Source organism: Mastigoproctus giganteus, chromosome 4, assembly GCF_048544385.1.
Source record: "Mastigoproctus giganteus isolate SK-2022 chromosome 4, ASM4854438v1, whole genome shotgun sequence".
In the NCBI taxonomy this organism is placed as follows: Eukaryota; Metazoa; Arthropoda; class Arachnida; order Uropygi; family Thelyphonidae; genus Mastigoproctus; species Mastigoproctus giganteus.
The window spans coordinates 117024263-117036544 of record NC_143578.1 but is presented as its reverse complement, the minus strand read 5'-3'; the positions used below and the strand labels follow the sequence as shown (position 1 = coordinate 117036544).

At 39.7% G+C, this 12282-nt stretch overlaps 1 protein-coding gene across 5 annotated transcripts in view; it reads left to right on the top strand.

The window, feature by feature from the left end:
* The window catches only part of LOC150087015 (microtubule-associated serine/threonine-protein kinase 3-like), a 912052-nt gene that overhangs the window by 593765 nt on the left and 306005 nt on the right, over positions 1-12282 (top strand). The gene's annotated exons all lie outside the window — the stretch shown is intronic.

The window sequence follows — 12282 nt, the reverse complement described above, 5'->3', positions numbered from 1 at the left end:
CAGAGTAGAGGTTGCAAGATTATACACTAGCTGATCTGGAAGCCTCCTAAAGAGTTACCAATAGGTTTGGTTCGGTATACTAACTAACTGCCGGCCTGCGAACACCGTTTTAGAGCTGTACCCTCAAAATGTAAGAAAGATTGGATTTCGCCATGATGTTCATCATAACCTCAAAAGTCATCAGTCATACTGCATGATGGAAGAGATGGGGAAGAGTTGACCGGAAGTTAGCTCTGGCGACTAAACATGGGTTCCACCACTTCAAGCCTCCAATAAGCAAACTGGTGGTATTGCCTGGTAAACCAGAGGGGTGGCATTCACTGCATCCTCACCACTTTGTCTTTATTGCAAGGATGATCATCCAATTTTTTCTAAAGCATGTGACTTATATAAAATTTAGGGGGAGAAATACAGAAATATACAATCAAAAACAAAGCAAGTGAAGCTGGCCTTACCAAAATATACTTTTGCCTTGGCTGATCAAAACCAGTCTGTAGCAATTCAGGCAGAAGTTTCAGCTCGATCAGTGCTTTTGACCCAAAATCCATCTTTCAAACTGCATCTAATACAGCAAAGCAGTAACACTCTATTCAGAGTACCAACATATAGGCAATTTTTCAAGTAATAAAGCACCAAGAAATTTGCATAATCCAGATACTGTTGAGGCACCAAACCAATTTGAACACAGACAGTAGTAACAATGATGTAAACAATGTTAGCCCTTCATGTAGAAGATGACATGGAAACTGAATGTTCTTTAGATTTAATCACATGCACAGAGATAGAAAATGAATCAGACACTCCATTTTCCAAAAGAAGAGAAAAGAAAACCTGATTTTGAAAATGCAAACTGGTCATAAAACAAAACAAGTAACCTGCTCATAAAAAAAAACCTGACCGACTCATCATCCTTCTTGAAAACAAAATAATGCAAAAAAATTGTACAGTGGAATTTGTAGGGATTGTGCAGCAATATGGATGAAATCTATGGTGTGATCAGCAAATATTCATCCAAAGCAATTTGCATACAAGAGACTTATATAACCACTCAGGTGACTCCTAAAATCAAGATCAATTTTATATCAAAAAGACAGAAATACGAGTATATTCTCTTCCACACATGGCAGTGTAGTGATTCTGGTGCATGCAAGAGGTTCCATTCAGACAGATATCTCATCAAATATCTTGGAAACAGTTGCTTTTCACATTATGCTGGGAATTACCTTAACTTTTGTTTCTCTATATCTTTCTCCAGACTAGACATGTATGACCAAAGAACTTGTAAGACAACTTTTTGCTTATTAGGTGACTATTAAAGTTACCTAAAGAGCAGCATCCATTATGGGGATCTGCTCGTATGGATAGAAGATATAAAAGATACATTTCTTACCTTGATCACAAACTCAAATACATTTCTTGGTAGGTTCCACCTCAGCTATCGATCTTATTGTATGCTCCCACACACTATTCCCAAGCACATAGGGGACAGTGCTAAATGATCCTCCTGCAGAAGTATCATTACGCAGAAGGGACGAGGAAGAAAAAAAAAATCTGGAAATAACAGTGGAAGTTCTAGAAGCACATACCAAAGAAATATCTCAATCATATTTGATAGGTGGAACAGGACCAGGGTATGTCTGCCAGGGGCAAAGGTTGATGACGTTGTAGAGCGAATATCATCTTTTAAGGGCACAAAAGGTGATATAGTTGTACACGTTGGCACTAATAATATTAAGAGTAGGAGACCGGCAGAATTACTTAACAAGTACAGGTCACTGTTGAACAAAAGCCGAGAATTAGGGTTGAATTTGAAAGTGTCTGCAATTCTGCCCAGACACGATAGGAGGGAGTATATGATGAGAGCCTTGTTGATCAATTCGGCCCTGGAAAGATTGTGCAAGGCCCAAGGGGTAGAATTTTTTTCAGCCTGGACTGTACTTGTTAACAGGAGAGATTGCTTCTACAGGGATGGAATACACTTAAATAGAAAGGGTGCAAGAATATTTGCTGATGCTATCGAGGCAGTGTTAGGTGGGTCGGAAAACTGCTAGCTTGGGGGGAGACAAAGACCAATAGATTGACAGTAGCCACTGGCAGAGGTGAAAGAGATTCTTGCACTGCTTCTATTAGAATGAGCAGAAGCCTGAAAAACAAGATGCATGGGTATTTCAGAGACTGCTGGGAGCCATTGCGGTACAAGTAAACACATGGGTTGTGTTAGGGTAGCTAAGAATAGAAACAGGTGCAGGTATACTTGCGTGTACACCAGTGCTAGGAGTTTAGTAAATAAATTTGATGAATTTGAGGTATTGCTAAAAACATCAAAGGCAGATATTGTTGGGATATCAGAGACGTGGTGTCACACAGATATAAGGGATGCAGAACTGCAATTTGGGGAGTACAACGTCTACAGAAAGGATAGACAGGATAGGAAGGGGGGAGGGTTATGCTATTAGTTAAGAAACACATAAAAACCAAGGAAGTGAAGCCAGTCGACATCGCTGGACAGTGCAGTGTTGAGTCAGTTTGGTGTGACATAAGCATTGGGAGATCAAAATTGAGAGTAGGAGTGTGCTATAGGCCTAATGACTCTGATGAGTATAATAAGGAACTGTACAGGGAAATAGAGTGGGCCAGTAAATCAGAGAGTCTTATAATGGGAGATTTTAATTTCCCAGATATTGACTGGAATTTGGGGGCTGGTTACTCACACACTAGCAGGGCTTTTGTGGATTTATTGGATGATTGTTTTCTACATCAGTGTTTGGGAGGCAACTAGAGGGAGTAATACTCTTGATTTGATTATCAGCAGTGATTCTTCATGCATTAAGAATCTGCAGATAAACGAACCACTAGGTGGCAGTGATCACAGTGTGCTGAAGTGGGATTTACTCAAAGAGGTAACTACCATTAGGGGTAAAGGGAAGGGTTATTGCTTCCGTAAAGGCGACTACGATGGACTGAGACAGTATTTAAATTCTATACAGTGGGACCAACTGATGATGTTACCAACAGCAAATTCAAAATGGGAAGCATTCGAAGAACTTATCTTGGAAGCTGCTAGGCTTTACATACCAACTAAGAAATATTGTTCAAGATTTAGGCCAAAATGGATGTCAGATGAACTAATGAGGCATATGGCAGAGAAGAAAAATGCATGGGATACTTACAAATTAACACATGACACAGAAGCCTATGATAGATACAAGTTGATATGCAACCAAGTTACAAAGGAGGTTAGGCAGGCAAAGGCAGATTACGAGAAATCCTTGGCAAGGGATGCAAAGAAAAACAGCAAAGAGTTCTTTACTTATGTTAACTCTAGAAGGAAGGGGATGAATCAGATTGGTCCACTTGATATTGATGGGTCAAGTGTTGATGATCCTGCTCAGGTAGCTAACAAACTAAATGAATATTTTGCATCGACATTCACACATGAGGAGTTATTCAGCAAGGGGAATGCCAGAGGTGTATTCAACTCTAGCAGTAAGCTACAGAATCTTGAAATAACTGGGAGTAAAGTGGAGGAGAAACTGTTGAAGATAAACACAAGAAAGGCACCCGGGCTGGATGGGATCTATCCAGTTATATTAAAGGAGGCAGCAAAGGAAGTAAGCAAACCCTTAGCCATAATTATGAGAGCTTCCTTGGACTCAGGGGAGGTACCCATAGACTGGAAATGTGCAAATGTGACCCCAATTCACGAAGGAGGATCAAAGGCTGACACAAGTAATTATAGACCTGTGAGCTTAACTTCTGTTCCAGGAAAATTAATGGAGGCACTGGTTAAAGAAGCACTGCAGGATCATTTAGACAAGACTTCAGTTATAGCTCAGACACAGCATGGTTTTGTTAAGGGGAAGTCTTGCCTGACCAACTTGATTGGATATTATGATGCAGTCACAAAAGAACTGGATGCAGGGAATAACTTTGATATTATATACTTGGATCTTAGAAAGGCTTTTGATACTGTTGCACATGGAAGACTGCTACACAAATTGGAGCAGTGTGACATTGGAGGCAAATTGCTGCTATGGATAAAGGGGTGGTTGAGGGGGAGAAGACAGAGAGTGGTAATCAATGGACACTGCTCATCGTGGACTAATGTTATTAGTGGAGTCCCTCAGGGCTCAGTGTTGGGTCCATTATTGTTTTCTGTATTTATAAATGATATTGATGATGGTATATCAAGCTTAATGTCCAAGTTTGCAGATGATACAAAGGTTGGCAGGGTTGTCAAGGACACTACTGACACTATGCTGCTGCAACAGGATCTGGAAAGGTTGAGCAGATGGGCTGAGAGGTGGCAAATGAAGTTTAACATTGACAAATGTAAAGTACTACACATGGGAAACAGCAACCCCAGAGCAATGTATCAACTCTGTGGTACTACACTGACAGTGGTAGAGAATGAAAGGGACTTGGGGGTGGTTGTGCAGGCAGATATGAAGTTCTCTGAGCAGTGCAGATGGGCTGTAAGAGTAGCTCATGGAGTATTGTCAATGATATACAGGAATTTTTCCAGCAGGGATAAGGAGGTGATTATTCCATTGTATAAGGCAATGGTCAGGCCACACCTAGAGTACTGTATACAGGTCTGGAGGCCTCATTTCAAGAAGGATGTAGAGCTGCTGGAACGAGTACAGAGAAGGGCAACAAGATTAGTGAATGGAACAAAGGGGTGCTCTTACGAAGAAAGGCTTAAGTTTTGCAAATTACAGTGTCTGGAGACTAGGCACCAGCGAGGTAATCTGATAGAGGTGTATAAAGACTTGAATGGTTTAAGCATGCTCAATGCTGATGGGATTCTTCCTCTAGCTCAGAAAAATCACCTGAGAGGGCATAAATTCAAATTGAGGAAAGACAGATGTAGGATAGACGTGAGGAAATTTGCCTTTAGCCAGCGGGTGGTTGGTTGGTGGAACAGACTTCCATCCCTTGTGGTGGAGGTTGATAGCCTAAATAAGTTTAAGGCTCAGCTGGACAGGTGTTTGGAATGAACAGAGGGGTGAAGTGGAAGTGGGTTTTTTTTTTTTTTTTTTGGCTGATGCTGCATAAGCTTGCTTTCTTGCATCAAATGCCTCTACTAATGCTAATAATGCTAATGCTAATATAATGGAAAACAGACATGTTAATAATTAATGAAACATTGGACTCTGAACCCAAAAGCGAAAATACTCAACTAGTGGAGAAGAGGCTACGTATCTGAAAAGAAAGACATGTAACCAAACTCCTGCCATTCATTTTGAAGACATCATCATCATCAGCGATTTTCAATCCACTGCGGGATGAAGGCCTCTCCAGCAACTTTCCAGTTCTCCTGTTTTGTGCAATAGCCATCCATTTACTATCACAAACTCATGAATTTCATCTGCCCATCTCCGCTGTTGTCTTCCAGGTTTTCTTTCAGCTCCTCTTGGGTACCATTCTGTTATTTTCTTAGTCCATTCATCATGTCTTCAAGCTATGAGACCTGCCCAAGTACATTTCAGTTCTTTAGATTTGTTAAGAATGTCCGTTATTTGTTTGCTGCCTAATCCATGTTTTTTTTTTTTTCTTATCTAACAGTCTGATTCCTAATATAATTCATTCCATTATTTTGGTGCGTGCCCAAGTTTCACTTCCATAAGTCATGGTGAGGAGTATACATTGGTTCATTATTTTATGTTTAAGACAAGTTGGGATATTTCTCCTCAGTATGTGACTAAATTTCCGGAATGCTGTCCATCAGAGATTTATTCTTCTCTTCACTTCCACCCATTTATCATTGTTACAGCTAATGACTTGTCCAAGATAAATATATGAATCCACCTTTTCAATTTCTGCTCCTTCAACGATTATATCCATTTCTGAGCCATACTTTTTCATTGTTACTTTTGTTTTCATTTTTATTCTGAAATCCTTACTAACTCTGCATAACTGATTAGGGTTTCCCTCTAATTTTTTGATATCATGTCTTATGACTCTCTCTCAGGGTAACTCGGAGAATTTTTTTTTTTTTGTCTGGTGCAGCATGAACCTCTGGCTTCCTTGCACCATATGGCTAATAATAATAATTACAACATTATCTGCAAATCGTAAATTGTTTAAGTATTCTCTGTTCACATTGGCTCCTTTCTTCAACCAGTCCAATCTGAATGCTTCCTCAAGGGCAGTAGTAACAACTTCAGAGATATTTTGCCTCCTTGTCAAACTGCTTTCTCAATTTTAAATTTTCTACTGATCTTTGTCTAGTCTAATAAAGGAGGTAGCATTCTCATATATTTTCTTCAAAATCATAATTAACTCTACATTATCGGTGTAGATACACCATAGTTTACCCATAAATTTAAACTATGTATGTAGTGTAAAAGGCATCGTTTTAATTGTATCTCATACTGTGGCTGCCTTCACAACGAGATACCAGGTATTACACTATTTTGAATAAGTAATACTTCTCTAGTAGAGAAGACTACTCTCATTTATTCTCAGTGGATACCACCACCCCCCCAGATGGCACTATTTCAAATCTGTTGGCCTATCATCTGTGGGTGAGCAGGTACCCTGGTAATGCCATATACCATCACAGTTGCGAAGTGATTCCACAATATGAGAGATGCCAAATGGTGTACAGATAATGTATTTAAAGATGAAATGCACAAGGCATAATTATATAGGTTTTAAATAATTATGCCTTGTGCATTTCATCTTTAAATATATTATCCGTTTGTTGTTAGTGAGGATGTTGTTAATCCATTTAGGCTTTTCCATGTTCACTTTCTGTTTGCCCTTTCCTTGAAAAAAAGTGCTCATTACTGACCTTTCTTGAATTTCTGCAAATTCAATTCTTGAATGAAAGACTTGTGGAATTTCGGCAAATTCCACAAGTCTTTCATTTCTTTCACTAATTCCAAAATTTCCTATAGTTTCCCTTTCTGTGCTGTTTTGTTTCTTTGCAACCTTAGCATTGAAATCCCCCATAATGATAGTGTTATGATTTTCTGTTCATCTAGAAGTCTCAATTTTGGTGTACATTTCTTCAACCTCTTCATCATTATGGCTCGATGTCGGTGCATATATCATTATATCCTTTAGTTTGTACCTTTTAGAAATCCTGAGTAGTAATCTTTGACACCCTTGGTGATGTACTTTTGAGTTCTAAAATGTTATTTTTTATATCTTTATGGACCAGAAAGCAACTCCACCTTCGCTCTTTTCAATGTTTCCATTGGTGTACAGCAGATTTTCAATTGATGAACTTATAAGTGATTCACTTTTTCTCGTTTCAGCCAAGCCGATGATATATTCCAATTCACATTTTCTAATTCCTTTTCCAACTCTAATAGCCTATCTTCACCAATGAGCAATCTTACATTGTAACAGGCCAAGTTCACTTTCTGTGCATAGAAGCTTGGTCATATGCAGAGATCTTTTAGCACCCTCTGCTTCCACTCTGATTAAGCCGCTGGGAACTGAGGGCCATTTGTTTCGTCATGCTGTCATGTGCTGGAGGGTTTAGTCTTTTCCTCTGACATGCGAACCGTACTTTTCCTAAATCTTCTAAAATAGCAATATATTGGATCCATTAGTGTTTTAGCCTGAGCATCTGATAACACACAGAATGCCTGTTGAAAAGATAGATAACTCATCCCCCAATATGTCCACTAACTCCACTGAGTGGTGTGAACAGGGTGACATACAGGAAATTATAGAATTGGCACAAAGTGCACCTGATCATGACATTACTTCTGACATTCATATGCAAAGTTTAAATTCTTTGGATGCTATTTCCATAGTGAGAAATGGCCTTGAAGAACTAATATATCAGCTGATTCTAACAGAACTACCTCAGCAGTGAGACAAAAAATTGTCAGCCACTGGGCTGAACCAGAACAAAAAGTTACACATATGGAACCAAATTCCCCTTACAAAGCTCAGTATGACCACAAAGAAAAAAGACCAAGTAATGTCCTATGTGCAGGTGCACAGCCCATCTGCAACATCCCAACAGAAATGCAAAACCACCAAAGTTAAGCATATTGAGACTAACCAAAAATGAGAATCTTATCATCCTGAGACACACTCCCGATGCACAGCTCAAATCTAGTGAGGCTGTGCATAAGGCGATGACTGAAAACCTGGCTCCACTCCTGAGGAAAGTCAAAGTTAATTCTTTCAGGAAGGTTATGAGCACTGGAAGTAATCATTGAAGCTGTCACCCCCAACAGATGTGAATACGCTTAAGGACCTCCCCGAGATAGGTAAGCTGGGGTTAAAGGTAGAGGCCCAAAAGGTAGGGGACTCTCCTTAATATTATTTGATATTCAAAAGGATGCCTCAATCTGTAGTCTCATGGAATGCATATAATACAAGAATTTGTAAAGGGAATGTTTCTAAGGCTGTGCCAAATCAAATATCACGGTCAAATCTAGATTACCTGTATTCATAAAATATATTTCTACTTTCTCCACAGATTTAGGGAGCATTGTTGGTGTGTTGAAGTGTTTCCCTCTGATCCTTTGGACATACTTTACACACATGCAGGATAGCATATGTGCAATTATTGTGAGTCCAAGAATACTCAACCTAAATGCTCAAATTGCAAAGTAGCGCATTTAAATCATAACTACTCCATTCAAGACCTAACTGCCCTGTTTACCAGCATGCTGTTTTAACAGTGCAAATCTGGGATAGACTGCGGATAATCACTCTACCCGCACAGCATTGAAATTCCTGCAGTTGTGTACAATGAGAATATGCCGTACAGACCAGGTAAAACATAATGGAAGAACATGATATTGCTCACCGTCCAGGAACTGTACATGTGCTTGGGTATGATCAGGTTCCCCGGTCCTTCAGGTTGGTGGAAACCACTTATGTTATCTGGGCTACTGTAGTGATCAGAAACACTAAATGGACTGTGACTAAGTTCATCTCCCTCTGCACTAGTTTTGCAGCCTGTGCCCACATCACCAATCACTTAGGCTCCTTCCGCCTTATCTTGGTTGAATGCAAACCGGTGGTAGACATCCCCTCCAGTATTTACTACCTGCAGCCTGTCCTTGTGTGTCATCCTTGGCAGGCAGATACACAGGTCACAAGGCTGTGCCAATTTTTAATCCCGACTCTGGCACAGCCTGACTGAGGGGTCACAATGGGCGATCTATACTACATCCTTTTTGGCCTTAAATGGCCTCACAATCTGCCAGCCGGGTGGGTAAAACGCCTGCCCAGCAACCCAAAGGTCGCAGGTTCGAATCCCGCCTTGGGCTTGGATCAAAGTACTGCAAAAAACCTTGGGAGGTGCACTATGGCCACAGAAGCCGATGCGCCAATAACTACCAAAAAAAAAAAAAAAAAACAACAATCTGCCAACCTTTAGTTCAACCATGTGGGAAACCAATGTTGATGTCACCCTGGTCACATGGCCTCAAAATAACTAACTAGCATATCCAAGAAGCTTGGACCACATCTGATTACAGAGCAATAACTCTTAGTCTTGTCCGCCAGTTGGAGGCTAACCTCCCTCGCCCCTTCCTTCCCATTTTGACATAACAAGATATAACACCTGCAACTCACTGAAAAAATTATTCAGTGAGTTTTCAGGTGTTATGAGCTGTGCAAGACAAATAATCGCAGCCTTCCAGATGCATGCACGAGGACAAATAATCTTCCTATTTAAGATCCAAGCTCACATAATCCGTAATTTCTATTCCTGTGATCACAACATATGATCCGATCGAAAAGCACTGTCAGCTTCGGGAAGGAAAAGTGTTTTTCAATTTTTACGTTAAACTTTCTTAAGTAATTAAAAAAAATTTTTTTTTTTTAATTTTTAATTAATTTTTGAATTGTTTTCAGTTGATTTTTTACTGTAATCATTTTGCATTAATCTTTTATTCATTTTAATTTGTGGAGAGTATCATGCAGAAGTGTTCTACCTATCATATTGAGTCTATATTATGTAAGTTTTTTGCCGTAGCATTAGCTTCCCATTCATTTGAAGCATTGCTATCCTCAGCACATCTTTCAGATATCAGCAGGCTCTTTGCATTTTGATGGCTCTGACAGGAATCAAGATGTGTGCAAGTAATACTTTGACCATTATTATCTTTTTTCTGAACGTCTTTGGTCATTTTGTTCTTTGTAATGGTAAAGTAGCAATGTTAAGGGAAAGTAAATATGTTTTCTAAAATTCATAAGTGTAATCCTAAATCTAAATTTAATTAACATCTAACCTTAACCTGTAATTTTAGCTTTATTATATAAGTAATTTATAATATTGTATTATAAACTTATAAACTTTGCAGTCACTGATAATGTGATAGTCCCTTACCTATCCTACGATGCCTCATTTCATATTTATATATGATTTTTAACAGGAAATATGCAGATATTTAGATCTCATGTTCATTAAAAATGCTTCGTTCCTCTTTTAATATATTTATATTATCTATCTGCCATGCTGTTCAAGCATGGCATGTAATGTAAATATACAACATGGTCGATCATTATTTGAATCTCAATTGAGGAAGGATGATTGCAGGAACAAACTTCCATCCATTGTTGTGGAAGTGGGTAGCTTGAATAAATTTAAGGAAGAACTAGACAAATCCTTGGAGGAAAAGGGAGGTGGATAGTTTTTTTTTTTTTTCCTGATGCTCGCCTCTACTAATGGTAATTATCTAAATTTGATTACAGCTGCAAAAGATGTCATACCTGTCAATTATTATAGTGAAGCTTCTGAAAAAGATTTTCTTGAGTCTTCTGCTTGGGAAGGCAGTGGGAGAGCTTGGATGCAAGTTAGCCTCAACACCATGTTGAGGCATAGTTAATGTGTCATAGTGCCATCATCGGGTTGTGGAAATGGTACCAAAATTCACACTTCATTCATTCACATTCAGATGAGGATCATAGACCATCAAGAATGCTATGACAAGATCATCATCATCTCTCTCTGACCTATCATTGCGAATTACAGTGTCTGGAAACTAGGCACCAGCGAGGTGATCTGATAGAGGTGTACAAAGTCTTGAATGGTTTGAGCATGCTCAATGCTGATGGGATTCTTCCTCTTGCTCAGAATAATCACCTGAGAGGGCATAAATTCAAATTGAAGAAAGACAGATGTAGGATAGATGTGCGGAAATTTGCCTTTAGCCAGCGGGTGGTTGGTAGGTGGAACAGACTTCCATCCCTTGTCGTGGAAGTTGATAGCCTAAATAAGTTTAAGGCTCAGCTGGACAGGTATTTCGAACGAACAGAGGGGTGAAGTGGAAGTGGTTATTTTTTATTTATTTATGTTACTTTTTTTTCTTTTTTTTTTTTTGGCTGATGCTGCATAAGCTTGCTTTCTTGCATCAAATGCCTCTACTAATGCTAATGCTAATGCTATCATGACTGCTGATGCTGCAGTGTTACCCAGATACTTGAATGCTTCACAATAGTGAGAGGGTTACAGCTGTCAACCAGACCATCTGAAATTGTCTGCAGAAACATGGACTTTACACAAGAAGTACTATGGTGTGTGTGTGTGTGTGTTCCCTTGAGTCTTCAGTGTCATACTGCCAGAATAATGGCCCTTAACCATTTAATTGGACTTACAAGAAATGGTGCCATATACTGTTCATAGTGAGTCCGGGTACAGCTTGCAGTTGTATCTTGTCAGGCCTTTGCAGTTGTATCTAGCCATAGTATGGTAAAGTGTAAAGTGTGTTTAGTGTCAAGCGGCACCAGGGGTTTCCCCATCATGTGTTGCTTGCATTGTGATGGGTGTGCCAGTTTACTGGAAATGCCAGAGATTCAAAAGTGTATGGATATTGTACATGTTTAGTGCCGTGTACCATTGTTCATCTGGTTATTTAGCAGCTAGATCCCTGCTGAGGCCCAACATTGCCCCACTTTCGCCCCGTGGAGGCAGACTAGGAAACACCAGTAGACTAAGATTTACTCTGGCAGGTCCTGCCACCTAATTTCCTGAAATTTCAGTGGCTAGGACCTTTAAAAAAAAAATATATATATATATACATACCCTTTATGCGCTCGTGTGGGAGGGAGGCGCTAGGAATGAGAGGCCGAAAGTGGGCGAAGGTGATTTTAGATAGTTTAATTTAGATTGTGTGGGTCATTCACTTGCGTGCAGATAGAGTGGGGGAGTAGATTGAAGACTGGGGAGGAAAGGCAGAGATGTGGAGCTGATAGAGAAGGCAGCTCCAGTTTACAGTGGGGCATGCCCATGCCCCACCAGAGAGTAAGAATGGGGGTGGCGCATGGAGGGGTGGAAACAGTGGAACCGTCACACTC